The sequence below is a fragment of the Salvelinus sp. IW2-2015 genome, linkage group LG11 (assembly GCF_002910315.2).
Source record: "Salvelinus sp. IW2-2015 linkage group LG11, ASM291031v2, whole genome shotgun sequence".
Taxonomy (NCBI): domain Eukaryota; kingdom Metazoa; phylum Chordata; class Actinopteri; order Salmoniformes; family Salmonidae; genus Salvelinus; species Salvelinus sp. IW2-2015.
The window spans coordinates 11,993,229-12,008,228 of NC_036851.1; the positions used below are offsets into that span (position 1 = coordinate 11,993,229).

General features: G+C 47.0%; 1 protein-coding gene across 1 annotated transcript in view; it reads left to right on the forward strand.

Moving 5' to 3' along the window:
• LOC111969825 (SLIT-ROBO Rho GTPase-activating protein 2C-like) overlaps positions 1–15,000 on the forward strand; it is a 109,051-nt gene that overhangs the window by 93,683 nt on the left and 368 nt on the right. The window lies entirely within an intron of this gene.

Here is a 15,000-nt window from a genome sequence, read left to right on the forward strand (position 1 = left end):
CTCCTTCCAGGCTTTTTCATCTTTGAAATTATATGGTGATTGGCATCTAAACTTTCATTGTATTACCACGACAACCGGCTAAACATTCATCTTTCAATCACCCACGTGGGTATAACTAATGAGGAGATGGCACGTGGGTACCTGCTTCTATAAACCAATGAGGAGATGGGAGAGGCAGGACTTTCAGCGCGATCTACGTCAGAAATAGAAAGGAGTTCTATTTTTATCCCTTGGCATCGCAGACGCTTGTTGACGCGCGCGAGCAGTGTGGGTGCAATAATTGAATAACATGGATTTCTAAATGTATTTTGCGACGCGAGCGGTCAGCATGTTAGAGGTCAGCATGTTAGAGGTCAGCATGTTAGAGGTCAGCATGTTAGAGGTCAGCATGTTAGAGGTCAGCCATGTTAGAGGTCAGCATGTTAGAGGTCAGCATGTAGAGGTCAGCATGTTAGAGGTCAGCATTTTAGAGGTCAGCATTGTAGAGGTCAGCATGTGTGAGGTCAGCTGTTAGAGTGTGATCTGCCAAGCATTCAGAGCTGCAGCCAGCAGCCTCATATGGAACCTCATTATCTTGTCCTCCCAGCCTCGTCTCTCTGTTCCCCTCTCTCTCCAGCCTCCCTCGCCTCCCAATGGCTCAGTGTCACAGAGTGATTTGCAAGCACACCTTCAGGCATTAACCTACAGTACACAGAGAGACAGAGAGACAGAGAGAGAGAGAGAGTGTGTGTGTGTTGGAGTGTGTACAGAGTGAGTGTGTAGAGAGTGTCACAGAGTCAGTGAGTAGAGTGTGCACAGAGCAGTGTGTAGAGTGTGCACAGAGTCAGTGTGTAGAGTGTGGTACAGAGTCAGTGTGTAGAGTGTGCACAGAGTCAGTGTGTAGAGTGTGTGTACAGAGTCAGTGTGTAGAGTGTGTGTACAGAGTCAGTGTGTAGAGTGTGCACAGAGTCAGTGTTAGAGTGTGCACAGAGTCAGTGTGTAGAGTGTGTGTACAGAGTCAGTGTGTAGAGTGTGTGTACAGAGTCAGTGTGTAGAGTGTGCACAGAGTCAGTGTGTAGAGTGTGCACAGAGTCAGTGTATGTAGATGTGTACAGAGTCAGTGTGTAGAGTGTGTGCAGCAGAGTCAGTGTGTAGAGTGTGCACAGAGTCAGTGTGTAGAGTGTGCACAGAGTCAGTGTGTAGAGTGTGCACAGAGTCAGTGTGTAGAGTGTGCACAGAGTCAGTGTGTAGAGTGTGTTACAGAGTCAGTGTGTAGAGAGTGTGTACAGAGTCAGTGTGTTGTAGAGTGTGTGTACAGAGTCAGTGTGTAGAGTGTGTGACAGAGTCAGTGTTGTAGAGTGTGTGTACAGAGTCAGTTGTTGTAGAGTGTGTGTACAGAGTCAGTGTGTAGAGTGTGTGCACAGAGTCAGTGTGTAGAGTGTGTGCACAGAGTCAGTGTGTAGAGTGTGTGTACAGAGTCAGTGTGTAGAGTGTGTGTACAGAGTCAGTGTGTAGAGTGTGTGTACAGAGTCAGTGTGTAGAGTGTGACAGAGTCAGTGTGTAGAGTGTGTGTACAGAGTCAGTGTGTAGAGTGTGTGTACAGAGTCAGTGTGTAGAGATGTGTACAGAGTCAGTGTGTAGAGAGTGTGTACAGAGTCAGGTGTAGAGAGTGTGTACAGAGTCAGTGTTAGAAGTGTGTACAAGTCAGTGTGTAGAGGTGTGTACAGAGTCAGTGTGTAGAGTGTGTACAGAGTCAGTGTGTAGAAGTTGTGTACAGAGTCAGTGTGTTAGAGTGTGTACAGAGTCAGTGTGTAGGAGTGTGTACAGAGTCAGTGTGTAGAAGTTGTGTGTACAGAGTCAGTGTGTAGAGTGTGTGTACAGTGTCAGTGTGTAGAGTGTGTACAGAGTCAGTGTGTAGAGTGTGTGTACAGTGTCAGTGTGTAGAGTGTGCACAGAGTCAGTGCAATTGAGCTATTTAGCAGTCTTATGGCTTGGGGATAGAAGCTGTTCAGGAGGCTGTTGGTTCCAGATGTGTTGCTCCGGTACTGCAGGCATGCGGAAGCAGAGAGCACATGGCTTGGGTGGCTGGAGTCTTTAACAATTTTCCGTGCCTTCCTTTCACACCGCCTGGTATAAAGGTCCTGGATGGCAGGGAGCTCGGCCCCAGTGTTATACAGGGCTATCCGCACCACCCTCTGTAGCGCCATCCAATCGAGGGCGGTGCAGTTGCCACATCAAGCAGTGAACTTTTTGAGGATTTGAGGGCCCATCCCACATCTTTTCAACCACCCAAAAGGGAAGAGGCCCTGTCGCGCCTTCTTCACAACTGTGTGCGTGCGTGTGTGTGGACCATTTTAAGTCCTTAGTCATTTTGACACCGAGGAACTGAAGCTCTCGGCCCTCTCCACTGCATCCCCGTTGATGTGGATGGGGGCGTGCTCCGTCGTGTCGCCAGCAAACTCGGTGATGGTGTTGGAGTCGTGCGTGGCCACGCGGTCGTGGGTGAACAGGGAGTACAGGAGGGGACTAAGCACACACCCCTGTGGGGCGCCCTTGTTGAGGGTCAGCGTTGCGGAGGTGATGTTGCCTACCCTCACCACCTGGGGCCGGTCCATCAGGAAGTCCTGGATCCAAGGAGGTGTTCAGTCCCAAGGGTCCCAAGCTTGGTGACGAGCTTGGAGGGGGCTATGGTGTTTAGGATGTAGATATGACAGCTGAGGTCTCCAGGCCCCTCTATTTCAAACATCCATCCAAACTTTTCCCACCTTTCACCTCCATCTGTTTGTGTGTGAGGGAGTGTGTAATATCTTAGTACAGATGGACCTATAGGATTACTCATCTCCCACCTTTCTTCTGTTGGAGAGAGCTAGTTGCATCCCAAAGGGCACCATGCTCCCTGTGTAGTGCACTACTTTTGACCAGGGCCCATCATGTCGGGGGTGTTGGAGGTGTCAGGAATGTCGTATTTTTTTGTGGTGTCAGTTGGACCCGTTCCGAAATTGATCCTTAGCTTTCCCGCCCGACTCGATATGCATGAATACATATATATATATTTTTAACGGAGACCCATTCCGGAAATGGTCATGGAAAACAGACCCAAACAGACCCCGTGCTGGTTCGGATCGACGCGTAGCATATTCAAAACTTTATAGTCTATTGTTTTATCGGTTTTAACTTTCCTAAAACAATAATTGTCGACCTCACCGCTGTCGGATATTTGAGCGCTAAACACATCAGGGAATTGCATGCATATAGGCCTAAAGACTTAGGAGTCCAATGTATGATATATAACATAATGTATATTCAAGGAGACAAGCTTAGGCCTAGATAGAGATATGCCGGCGCCATGTTCCCCACATCGTCATGGATTTCTTTATAACTGTCAGATAGGCTACTAGTGCCGTACGGTAGTAGCCATCTGTGGAGATATGGGTTTGGGAACCATGTGTGGTTAGGCAAAAAAGGGGACATGGTAAGTCTATGGAACAGACTGATAAATATGCCAGAACATAGAATCACAAAAAAAAGTGTTAGACTGTGACCTTACTAATAACTATCCGTGGGCCATACAATTTTTATCTATTTTTTTGTGAAACTGATTTTCAATATATATATTAAAGCTGGGACGGTATATGGCCAATATACCATGGGTAAGGGCTGTTCTTAGGCCGGATGCAGCCCACGGATACACAAACCCCCAAAGTGCCTAATTGCTATTATAAACTGCTTACCAACGTAATTAGAACAGTAAAAATACATGTTTTGTCATACCCGTGGTATATGGTCTCATATTCCACGGCTTTCAGCCAGTCACCATTCAGGGCTTGAACCACCCAGTTTATAATCAGTAACAAATTACCATGTGGTGTTAACCAAATCAAGGACAAGCTTTTTCTGATCCACGAGGAAAAATGGGCAGTTGATGTTTGGTTTAAACCTAAACTTAGAAAGTACACTCTCATCAAAGAGAACTACACCCCTGAACCATATGTCTGCCTGGACCTAACAAAAAAACGAAGGTCAGTTTGTGCACAAGTCAGATCCGGCCCCCTCCCTCTGGCTATAGAGATAGATTTAACAGAGTGCCTAAAGAGGAGAGAATTTGCCTACTGTGTGATCTTGTGGAAATCAAAAACGAAATTAATTTTAGTGTTTTATTGCCCTCTGTATGACGATCTCTTTTGTAACATTTTTGTCGATAAGCCTGAAGTATTGTGGTTACGGGGCGAGCACAGGCTTGAAATCTTTTTTTCCCTTCTTTTTTCGACAGGGCGTGTTTGAGATTGCTCAGTTTGTTCACAATGACTGGAGGAGGAGGAGAAATGCACTTTTTGTGTAGTGTGGCTAGATGGTAGCTGTACTTGCCATGATTATTGTATGCGTATCATTTGTATAACTTGTCAAATGTTATTTTGTTCTGTCGTGTTTTGTGAAGCCCGTGGGCTGGGCACCGGTAGGTGTATGACACTTAAATAAATCATATCAATGACATAAATATGTAGGCATACAGAAGGAGGCGAATTGGTACATTTTCTATCAGAATATGTTTTATAAAGATATATATTATATTGTTAGATTGAAGGAGTAGCTCTCGTAGATCTAGAACGTTCTTCGTCACCTCAAGTTCACCTGTCAGAGTCGGTTGGAATGCCGTTGTGCACTGCCTTCATAGGCCTGCAGTAGCTCAACCTTATAATAGCCATACCACACCAAACTTGAACAATAATGTCGTAACTTTATTATGGTAATATCAAAGTACGTCAAGTCATTGTTTATAGGGGAAATACGACCAGGTTATTATATTGCAGCATTAAATTAAGTTTTGAATCTTGCCCTCTTTGGTTTTTCCTTTTCATGGTTTGAATGCGAATAGCATATTAGGCCGACCGGTAATTCAATTGTATTGCGACAAACACAACATTGTAGCTGGATCTTAATATGGCCAATGAAAACGGCTCCACAGAATGAAACCTTAAAAAAGTTTTGAACAGGCTTACATTGCAGCAATTACCAACAGAGGCGATTGGCTACCGTAGGCCTACCCAACAAATGACAGCAAAAGTCTAATGCTATTGCTTTTATAACAGGCCTACTTTTAACCTTAAACAAAATACCAAGGTAAAAATTAAAAAAACTGTTAGAACTTTTATTAGCCAACAAAAAAGCTTTTTTTGCATAAGCTATTTACAGAAAAAAAATAAGGGGTTTTGGGATGTTGGGGGTATAAGTGGTGTTTGGATGTTGGGGGTGTTTTGGGTATAAGGGGAGTTTGGGTTATAAGGGTGTTGGGATGTTGGGGGTGTAGGGGGTGTTGGGGGTATAAAGGGTGTTGGGATGTTGTGGGTATGAGGGATGTTGGGGGTGCTGGGGCTTTAAGGGGTGTTGGGATGTTGGGGGGTACCAGAAGTATAGGAAGTGTTGGGAGTGTTGGTAATGTTGGGAGTGTTGGTAATGTTGGGAGAGTTGGTAATGTTGGGAGTGTTGGTAGTCTTGGTAATGTTGGGAGTGTTGGTAATGTTGGGAGTGTTGGTAATGTTGGGAGTGTTGGTAAATGTTTGGGAGTTGTTGGACTGTTGGTCATGTTGGGAGTGTTTGGTAATGTTGGTAATGCTGGAGTGTTGGTAATGTTGGGAGTGTTTGGTAATGTTGGTAATGTTGGTAGTGTTGGGAATGTTTGGTTAATGTTGGGAGTGTTGGTAGTGTTGGTAGTGTTTGGTATGTTGGGAGTGTGGTAATGTGGGAGTGTTGGTAATGTTGGTAATGTTGGTGGTAGTTGTAGTGTGGTAATGTTGGTGTTGGTAATGTGTAGTGTTGGGAGTTGTGTGGTAATGTTGGGAGTTGTATGTGGGTGTGTAGTGGTGGGAGCATTGGTATTGACAGTGATTTGTAAATCTTGAGCTTTGGAGGAGTAAAGACTAAGAGATCATAGTGTGTTAATCATAGATAGGAGGCAGAGATGTTACTCACGGAATGTATGGGTAGATAGTTGGAGGTCGAGAGTTGTGGTGTGTTGTGTGAGATGGACTGAAGACTTGACGCGCAATTGTGAGGAGTTCTTCGAGTGACTCTTGGATGTAATCCGCTGTTGGTGATGTTGTTTCGTGTTGTACAAAACGTTTGAGGAGTAGTTTCAGGCTCTCACACATTCATCCAGGTTGGGGTGTACAGACACATCGAGCTCTACGACTAATGCTATGGCGAACGTAGACTATCACTAGGTATCAGCACAATCAGCTCATTGCGCATCAAGTCGCTACTGGCACATAAACGATTAGCAGAGCTAGCATCACTTAGGCAGTAGTTCTGGACTCACGCTAGCTCATGACTCAGCTAACACACACCGACATCTCACGACACGCAGCTAAAGGGATAGGTTGTGTTAGTGTGTGTGGAGTTGTGTTGTGCGATAGTGCGTTAGCTAGCGTTATATAGATAATGGACAAGTATAGTGATGTAGCCGTGTTGGAGTTATATAGTGTATGAGAGAGTCAGATCAATGAAAGTAATAGTGGAATAATTGGGGGAGGAGGAGTGAGAGAAGTTGATGACGCACGCACACGCTCGAGATTGGGTGGTTTGTAATCACGTCAGGGTAGATCCATGTCTGACGCCATGAAGGCTCTCTTTCTTAGATCCTGGTTTGTAACTGGATGATGAGGTACAGTCCCTCTCTAAAGGGAGAGATGAGGAGGTTCGTCTCTATGAGCACACAGGTTACAGACTGTGGTATACATAGTGACACATCAGCTTGCGATAAAGCCGAGGATGAGTCGCTCTAGGTTATAATCACACGCTCGCACATCTGAACTATGGACAATATCAACAACAACCAACAGAGAAGACGAAGCGAATTTTACAATCTCTCACAATCTCATCTTCGAGAGCTTTGATGATGTTATGTGGTTGAGAGGACACATAGAGGATAACTGCATGCTCCCAATCTACACTGTGTAACAAGACATATATATAACTATGCAATTTTAATCTAGAATATATGGTTTGGAAATAGCATTTGATAATATGCTTTAATATAACAAGAGAGAAATCAATGTATGACAGAGAAGACCGAAATTGGAGTGTAGTCTCATGCGGCTTCTTACCACACGTCTTTACAGAGTTTAACTACAATGTGAATCACGGCGAATTCGTCAATGCACAGAACCACAATTCTAACTCCTATAGCCTCTATACAAAACTCTACTCAACACTTTACATCGGATCTTCACCACATACTATCCACACGCACGGCAGAACAACACACTCACAATCAATAACTACTACTATCTTTAACAACATGCCATCAACTATTATCATCGCACACCACACACTACCCACACACACTCGATGACAACAGACACGCTCATCTACACGCACAACATCTACTAAATGCACTCAGTCTTCTACATCACTATGTCCACAGCTAGTCTATTAACAGGCGTAATCTCATATGTGGCGGACTATCACATCACTAATTCTTAAGTTTAGCTCATATCAAACTAAATTGCAACTATTCTTCTGTATGTATACATCGAACACCCCACTACAGGCCCTCATCTCTATCTCACTCAGTCACAGCTAATAGATCCAAAGCAGCCTACATCACAAGAACAAAGCAAACAGCCACAACTAGTCATCACTGATCTCATAGCTCAGAACCACGCAATGGCCACACTAAGCGATCAACACTCACTCTATAGCACTGACTACAGTAGACAGAAGGCAATATAGAGAAACGAGAGCTTGAGGAACATCTATCGATGCAACCCACACACACACAAACACCAATAAGCTTTGGTAAGTAGTGCAGTGCTGCTCAGTGAGGGTAGAGATAGACGAGGAAGCTAGCTAAGAGAGAAACGAAATACTCTAAATGAGTAGTTCAGTAGAACTTATTTAACACGCTCGCTCAGCACTCGCTCTCTCAAACGGTCAATTGTACCACTGTGCCTGCTCAGACACATCTGTACCAGGGACTGAAAACCACGCTTCAAGACTGCTTCGATCACACGCGGATTGATAGTTCCGCTCGCGTCCAAACAACAATATTAGAGAAATATGCTGATTCGGATGACGAGATCTCTTAGGAAGTGGCATTGAGACGATGTCGGCTCCCCAACACCGATAAAAATTCCAACCAGAAACCCCGTGGGATTGACGGCAGCCATATCCATATGAAACTGAAAGCGCGAACCACACATGCTCGTGTATCACATACAAGGAGCACTGAAATGGCAAACACGACATAAAGTTGACGAGTGAAAAATCGGAATCACATCAACGAGACTACATAGACAGTGGTATAAGTGCTAACTCATCATACGAAGGAGACATGGACAAATGGAACTACACTAAACGCGCAGGGCTACAGAAAATCTACGGGATACACAAGCAGACAAAAACGGAGTACTGGAGATATATCGGGAATCATCAAACCAGGCCATCCAGACAGGAGCAGAGGGGATGGCAAGAGTGTGGCCCAGTCAATACAATAGGAATGGATGACTGAAAACTGGAGAAAACACACATAAATACACGAGACACCTGGACGAGTGTGATACCATGGCAAACTCAACTCTCATAGCAGGTCTCACAACGAAGTAGACAGGACTAGAGCTGAGACAATCTGGTGGATTCAATTATATGCTTTGCCCGCTTTGTAGGACATATAATTGTGGCCACTGACATACGCGCACTCCTTGGGAATCTTAGCGCCTAAAAAACTGTGCGCACGCGGACCCTACTCCTCCTGAATTCGGATAGAGTGCTAGCCGTACGTACTTGAGTAAACGTCATCGCTCTCACAGAGCGCCTTAGGTTATTCTTGTTTTCTTATTTTTTTGTTAGCGTCAGGGTGTGGACGATGGGGATGTTTGTGTGTTCTTTTCGCATACTGGACGCTCCAATGGTGATTTGTGAGCTCGTCTAGAGAGGGGGCTTGCGCAGTAGCACGTTGATGGCGTGCTCGTGAGATGTTCCAAGTGTTAGCGCAGACCAGGTGTTGTGCAGGTAGGTGGTTCGTTATTTGACTTGCCCGTACGAAGTGGATCTTTCAATCAGAATAGACAGCTCGTCATATCGTATTGCTCATTTCTATTGCGAGGTCTAGCCGCTCATGTTTACCGGAGAGCATGTCTCCATCAAGAGGGCACAGGCAGATTTGCGTATCGCGGTTCCAATGGGAGAGTCATATGGTAACTGGAGCTATAGATCCGTAACACAGCTGCCACGGTAGGCATATCTCTCACTCGTCATACCGCTTTCACTGATTGATATGTTAGGTCCTTTTAACGGGATGCCAGCTAGTTCGTATATAGGACTCGTTTTATTGCTAGTTATCCTCCTCAGACTCAAAAGACTGTTGGATCACGCTTCATTAGACCTCCTCCTCGCTCAAAATTTATGATATACGCAGTATATGCCCTATTCGATTAAGCGTCCCGCCATCGCGCACCTGTCGATATCCACTCTGCTATACCCAACACTCGACAGAACACCAGCGAAGAGCCCGATAAGACCCACGAATACTTGGAACACACGAGACGAATACCAAGGACCACGCACCGTGCTTAGTGTGAGAATGCACGCTCGCTTAGCATAACGGATATAACAGCTCAAACAGCACGGAATCATTTAAACGCACACCATTTGGAGATGAAAACTCCACCATATAGACGGTACAGTCAAGACGCCTCGTGGGACGACACCCGGACATATATAGACTCACTCCGTGAAGCAGCTTGGAGGCTAAACTAGGGCTCGCAGGACGTAGTGCGCATAGTAATGAGGAGGCAGCACGGAAGCGCGGCTTGGAAGCCTGAGAGTCAACCCAAACGATGGTTCCTTCCGTCCGGGGGGTGGAGGAGCGTAGAGTACAGGATAAGGAGCTATTCGTGCGCAGACACGCTCGACGTGTAATGGAGACCTCTGCAGCCACCAAGCGCGCGGTCGCTCTCACAAGGTGGCGATTCAGAGCTCTGCGGAGCTCTACGGGCGGACATCACCCGGAGCTTGTCGCTGTACGCAATGCCTGCACGGTGGTCTCACTGTGACGTGGTGCATATGACGGTGCGGTAAACTTCCAGCTCCTCGTATCGGCCGGGCTAGATTGGGCATTGAGCCAGGTGCCAATGAAGCAGTCAACGTGTCGTGCAGCTCGTCCTCAGTAGCCGTTCTAATTACTCGAAGGTGTTGGACGAGACTCGCAATACTGGCAACACCTGCGTCGCGTTAGGACGCATCGCTGTGTAGATTTCACCCGGTATACACCGACGCACCAGAGACACGGCCTAACTAGGGGCGAGTAGTGTAGGATGGGCCCACTTCGCGGACGATTGTGGTGCTTGGAGAAAATAACGGCTCACAGGAGGCGACACTATAACTCGAACTCACGCGATAAAAGAGCTCTGAAAGGAGAGAGTGACTCTTAGTGCGTTGGACATAGTGTCCAGTACAGTGCGACAGAGCTCAGGCGTAGAGGGAGCATTCCCGCGCCCGTCAACTCCACAATTCGACCGGGATGCCCAGCTCGTAAGTGCCACAGCAAAATGTGGAAAAGTATTTCAAGGTTCCTCAGAGATAACCACCATCACAGGCATATCACAACTGAGCTTGGCGTCCTCCCAAGAGCCACCACTCAGTTACCTAGCCGTTAGCTAGCAATCGGACCCGCGAGCGCAGCAGTCGCGCCTGTCGTTCAGATCTCCTCAGCGCAGGCGGTACAAGAAACAGTTTCTCGAGCCCTTGTAGACACACGCAACAAGAACTTCCTCTGATCCGACGTGTCAAAGATTCCGTGATGGAGCATTCGCTCGTCGTTCGGCTTGCCTACTCACGCCCACTGAGAGTCCTGGGTACGGTGCGCTATACGTCCTTCTGCACGCACCCCAAGGTCCGATACTGACGCTTCCTGTACCAGGGGCTACGCTCAGGACGTGACTGCATGAGGCGCCTGTCAAGTCGGACACGAAGTCTGCCGTCTGAACCAAAGCGTACCTTATCGCTCGAGCTCTGCCTGCTGCCCAGAGCCAGGAGCTCTGACGCTGATTCCACTCGATGTCACTCGCACCGGAGAGCGGTGCGCCTAACCATATGATGCTGAGGACAACGCACCAGCTCTGAGCTGTCACGTCTCCGACCCTAAGCGCTCGCGTGCGTCTGCCTCACCGCTCCTGCGCCAGTCAACTAGAGCTAGCTAAGCTGGCCCGTGCGGTCAGCTTAGCTCCTGAGCGCTTTGTACACAAACAGGAGACACGCGGCACGGGAGAAGACTTTGTTAAACATATCACAGTTCCTACTCTCAGATGGCCTGTATCTAGAGCTCTTGAGTTAAGACACGCTCCAGATCACTAGCTATTTGTGTAGGCGGGCGCCGCGAACATACTGGACGTCAACTGAGCCACTGTTAGAAATGGGAAGTAAGATGGAATTATGTAAAACGAGTGTACCAAATAGCCACTTTAAAGCAGAGTGCGCAAACTTAATACGGTTTAGAGAGCTAGGGGCAGAAACAACATGTCAGTTGTAGTAGGGACGAGACGAGAGAGAGGGCTAGGCTGGCATCGCACATCTTTATGGCAGACAGCCTTACGCAGCCACGTTCCGCACAGTTCGATCTCTCTCGACCCCCACCCCCATAGCCACTTTAAAACTATGCACTTTATGTTACATACCTACAGTACTCATTCTCATCGATATACGTACTCTATACCATCTACTGCATCTGCCATGCCGTTCTGTACCACCACTCATTCATATATCTTTATGTACATATTCTTTATCCCTTTACACTTGTGTGTGTGTGTAAGGTAGTAGTGTGGAATTGTTAGGTTAGATTACTGTTGGTTATTACTGCATTGTCGGAACTAGAAGCACAAGCATTTCGCTACACTCGCATTAACATCTGCTAACCATGTGTATGTGACTAATAAAATTTGATTTGATTTGATTTGAAAGTGCTGATTTCGCTTCTGTTTTCTTCTAATATATCTTTCCTCTCTCCATATCTCTTCTCAAGTTTCTCCACCAGGGAAGACCGACTGTTTGGAAGGAGACTAGAGGGCTAGGGGTTAGAGGTCAGGGGTCTTGTGTCTGATGGATGGCCGTGTTTTGCCGTGGCAGATTGCTTTTTGATTGGCTATCGTTTGGCTATATGTCACTCGACGGACACTTAAGCCCTCCGATCAATCAACAGGGTTTAGAGAGGGGGAGGAGAGGGACTCTGCTCAATGTCCGTTGGTACTGTCTTCCCTGCTCTCCACCTCCCTTTACCCACTCTCTAATCTCTCTTACCCTACCCTTCCTCCATCCATCTCTCCCCCTTTCATCCAAAACGACCCCTCTTGGAATTCTCTACTCCATTCTTATATATGGGGGCTCCCGAGTGGCGCAGTGGTCTAAGGCACTGCATCTCAGTGCTAGAGGCATCACTACAGGCACCATGGTTCAAATCCAGGCTGTATCACATCCAGCCGTGATTGGGAGTCCCATAGGGCGGTGCACAAATGGCCCAGCATCGTCCGGGTTTGGCTGGTGTAGACCGTCATTGTAGATAAGAATTTGTTCTTAACTGACTTGCCTAGTTAAATAGAATAACCTTTCTCCCCTCATCTCCCCCTCACCTCTTGTCTGTGGGATAATCCCTGAACACGTGTTTGTGATATTTTTTTTTTTACAATCTCTGTTACTCCGTCTCTCTCTCTTTTCCTGTCTCCTTCACCCTTTCTCTTTGTCGCTATCTCTCCCTCTCGATCTTTCTCTGTCTGTCTCTCTCTCTCTTGAGTCTTTTAGACGTCATCTCTGTTCAGGCCTCATGCCGTTCTCATGCCGTAGCTGGTCTCAGGTCTCATCTTGGCACTTCATTTTCACCTCTGACTGCTTCATCATCCAGGACACACACACCCTGCCAACAGCAATTTCACAATCAGGAGTGAAGGCTTAGAGTCAGAACTAAATTAATTTCTCTCACCTTAGCAAGTCCAGAATCATAGCCAGCAGCATAACACCCTGCATCCCACTGCTGGCTTGCCTCTGAAGCTAAGCAGGGTTGGTACTGGATGGGTGACCAGATGCTCCTGGAAGTGGTGTTGGAGGGCCAGTAGGGGGCACTCTTGCCTCTGGTCTTAGGAGATGCCAATGGCCAGTGAAGGGGGCATTGCATTGTGTAGGGTGCTTTTAAACGGGTGTCCCGACTCTCTCTGGTCATTAAAGGTCCAATGCCTCTGTTTATTTAAAAAATATATATGTTACCCCAATTTCTGTTCTTGTCTCATTGCTGCAACTCCCTAACGGGCTCGAGAGAGAGAGAGAGAGAGAGAGGCGAAGGTGGAGTTATGCGTCCTCAGAAACATGACCTGCTTAATCACGCTCCTTAACACCCGCCAGCCAGCCGCACCAATGTGTTGGAGGAAACATCGTTCAACTGGAGACCGGGGTCAGCCTGCAGGCACCCGGCCCGCCACAAGGAGTCACTAGAGCACGATGAGCCAAGTAAAGCCCCACAGGCCAAACACTCCCCTAACCAGGACGACGCTGGGCCAATTGTGCGCCGTCCTATGGGACTCCCGGAATGAACCTGGGTCTGTAGTGACGCCTCTAGCGCTGCGATGCAGTGCCTTAGACCGCTGCACCACTTGGGATGCCGCGCCAACGCCACTGTTTTTAACCTCCTTATCAAATCATTTCTGGGTAACAACTAAGTGCCTTACTGTGATTGTTTTCAATAGAAATGGTACAAAATAAACAAAAATAGCAAAGAGCAATTTCTCAAGCAAGAATTTTGTTAGGACTTTTCTGGGACTGGTCTGAGTGGGGAGGGGAATGCTGAAAATGTGCTGTTATTGGAAGAGAGGTTTGGAACTCGCTTTCTTATTGGTCTATTAGCAGATTTTCTGCCTGGTGATTTAACCAGACTAGCCAAAACTCTATTCCATCAAAACAGGCTTAACTTTCAAACAGCTCTTACACGCTTAACTTAAAATGGCATTATCATCGTTTTAACAATTTCACAGTATTATTCCAAATATATATAGGCCTAAAACAGGAAAATCACGTTTTTGACGACACTGGGTTTTTCAAAATCCCATGGCACTTATCGTAAGAGTAGGTGTGTTAACCCCGGTGCCCTGGTCTAATTCCCAATTGGCATATATGACTCCTCACCTCTCCACCATGATATCTGATGTGTGGTGAGCGTTCTGCCACAAAATGGTTGCCGTGCATCACCCAAGTGGGTGCTACACATTGGTGGTGGAAGAGTTGAGAATGCCCCTCACTATGTAAAGCTCTTTGAGCACCTACTGTAGGTGGAAAAGCACTATACTGTATAAATACAACGTATTATTATTATTATAGTATTTAATCTGTCTATGCACACCAGGTAAGACCTGTACACCCCCTGTATTTTGGTTAGCGCACCAGGTAAGACCTGTACACCCCCTGTATTTTGGTTAGCGCACCAGGTGGTGCTGAAGGTTAGAAGTAGGGAAGACAGGTACGGTAGGAGAGGGGACTCTTGAACTTTTACTTTCTTTGCTTTGGTTCCGTCCAGCCCCTTTTCCCCACATTACCGTGTGTTCGGAATAATCAATTCCCTGTCAACGGTATTTTTTCTCTGCCTCTGTCGTCCTTCCCCCGCACCGACGATCACATACTTTGTTCACTCCACGGGGAGTTGAGATGTAGCGGCGTGTCGCGTTCCCTCCTCCGAGAGGCGTAGGTAACAGAAGCTTTCCACCCAGCACACATTAGAGGTGAGCGGACACAACATCTTAACACTCAGCCAACTCCCAAGCACAGCCCACTAGTGAGGAGGACTCCGACTGTGGAGCTTTCTCTGTGCAGAATCATTTGTCACCTGCAGCCTGTGTGGAGCCTGGTGTGTGTGGAGATAGAGAGAGGGGGAGAGGGAGAGAGATGATCACCCTCATCACTCCATGTCCTCCCTCCTCTTCCCTCGCTCCATCCCCTCCTGTATCCCTTCTCCTCACACCAAAGCCCCCCCCCCCCCCACTTTCCTTCGCTGTA